Below are 2,300 nucleotides of genomic sequence, written 5' to 3' on the forward strand. Positions count from 1 at the left end.
TCTTGGCATCCACCAGGGACTGGGCTGAAGGACAGGGAATGAAGCCTGGGAGCCCAAGAGAGTCACCCCAACCCCAGTCCTACAGGGTTCCATTCGGTTCCATCAGCTCCTGCCCCCGTGCCCTGCCGTCTGCTCAGGGGAGCTCGCCTTCGGGAAGAGAAAGAAAACCACAGCCGTAGATCCAAAAGCCAACACTGACCAACAAAACTCCCAGGCCTCCCCTATAACCCCACCAGACCTTAGGCCAAGAAACACAGAGCCAGCATGTTTGAGACGAGCTGACACAAACACTGGAGGACAGGTCTCCAGATCAAACCCCAGAAAGAACCCCTGGGCCACCAGGGGCCACGACTCTGCTTCCAGGCCTTTCTCTGAAAGCTTCTTGCCAAGGGCCCTGCTTTCTGACAGGTGCGTGTGACTTTCAACAGGGTTTGGGTGATGTTCTCTGCTCTCTTTCTTCCAGTTTGATTTACCCACTTGGGAAAGGAAGTGGCTGGGCCCCATCGCAATTGTGGGCCTCCAGTGCATTGAGAACCAAAGTTTGCTGGGTTGGTGCGGTGGGGGAAAGCATCTCAAAACCTTTCCTTTCGGTGCCTCCCTGGTGCCTCACACAGCGCCCCCTGGGGACTGATGATCGCTGTCCTTATTGTCAAGATGCACAGAAAAATTCAGAGGGATTAAGTGAGAGATGAAGTGACATAGATGCAAAGTGGCAGTGCTGGGGGTGGGGGTGAGGGGGCAGGGTGAACCACGGTGTCTCTGCTAATAGGAAAAGGGGGAAGAGCATCTTCCCGCCATCAAAAGGGTCTTTCCCGGTGCTTCCGTTCAACCGGCATTTATCATGGGCCAGGACCTGCTGCGAGACGCTGCAAGATGCTGTAGGGTTTTTTTGTTTTTGTTTTTGTTTTTATAGCAGCAGGGCAGCTATTTGCTTACTGAGAATTTAGGAAGTGCCAGGAGCCGGGCCAGGCATATATGTAAATCATCTCACGTGCCCCCGTCACCCTAGGGCTCGGCGTGGCTACCTAATTTGCCCAAGTCGCTTTGCTAGGAGACACACCTTCACCCAAAGGACGCCAGCAAGCATGGGAAAGAGATGGGACAGTGTTTGTGATGCAGGCAGGCGGCGTCTGAGGACCCCAGAGTGGGGGTCCCGCAGGACCTGCCAAGAGGGTCCTTGGCTTTGTGCAGGATGAAAAGCAAATGTGTGCCAGAGGAAGTAACAGCAGAGTTTAACCAAGAACGTGAGTGACAGTGAATAGTGTGAGTGACAGTGTATAGCTGACGGAGTGTCTGGGAGACTCGGAAAGGAGAAGGAGTCTTGTCGTCAGCTGGGGCTAGGGGTTTCCACTGGAAAGGAGTCTAGGGTATATGTTCCTTCGGAATCCAGGGTAGGGTCAGATCAAAGACGAGTGATGGTGAATAACAGGTGTTATCTTATAAATCATCGAAGGGATGGGGTATTGATGCCAGCATCGGCCGAGGTTTGTTGGAAGCTGGTGCCCTGGAACATATTTTTGGGATCTGGCTCCCGTTAGGTGTTATCGGGTCTTTGGGGCCTAGGACAAAACTCAGAGAATGAGTAACTTTTTTGCTTCCCCCGGAAGTGGGAACATAGCTTCTTTGGCTTATTTAGAGGCAAAGTAAAGAGTAGGAGTAAATGGGGCCCGGCAGAAAGAGAGTGGGGATGGAGCCTTTCTACTTTTTGTTCTATGTTTTTTTTTCTTTTTAGATGGTTCCTGCATGGTTTGTCCCCTCAGGCCTTGTCCACAGGGCTCTGAGAAGCCACAGGAATATGTAGGTGCAGACTCAAGACGCAGCTTCATCTCCAACACTGGGGAAAAGGATTGTACATCATGGGGCTTAACCCTGTGCTCCCCTACGCCATCTGGACAGCACCCAGGTGATGTAGGAAAGACATTAGGGTTCGAAGCCAACGGCTGAGAAAGAATTCTTGAGATGTCTTTTGTGCAAAAAGATGGTTTTATTAAAGCTTGGGGACATGATCCGTGGGCAAAAGGAGCTGCACTGGGGTCACAAGGAGGGGTCCATTATAGACTTTCAAGTTGAGAGGGGGTCAGGGATAGCATAAGTCTCCCAGGTATTTCGGAAGCAGGTTTCCAGGATCCTGATGGGGCTAGTTATTGTTGGGAAAAGTCATTTATTACCGTCTAGTAAACCCTCAGTCATGAGACCCTTCAGATGTATATCGGTGGGTCCTACGCTTGGGGGATGATTGCCAACAGGTATCTTGGGGGGTAGAGATAAAGGAAGTTTCCAAAGGAATTTTTATATGTTAA

At 51.1% G+C, this 2,300-nt stretch overlaps 1 non-coding gene across 1 annotated transcript; it reads right to left on the reverse strand.

Annotated features, from left to right (window-relative positions):
• Nucleotides 1-1,730: 1,730 nt before the first annotated feature.
• Nucleotides 1,731-1,913, reverse strand: LOC113917517. Its single transcript, XR_003518261.1, has one exon. It is a non-coding gene; the product is annotated as a small nucleolar RNA SNORA73 family (small nucleolar RNA).
• Between the last annotated feature and the right edge of the window lie 387 nt (nucleotides 1,914-2,300).

This window comes from Zalophus californianus, chromosome 4 (genome assembly GCF_009762305.2).
Source record: "Zalophus californianus isolate mZalCal1 chromosome 4, mZalCal1.pri.v2, whole genome shotgun sequence".
NCBI classification, from domain to species: Eukaryota; Metazoa; Chordata; class Mammalia; order Carnivora; family Otariidae; genus Zalophus; species Zalophus californianus.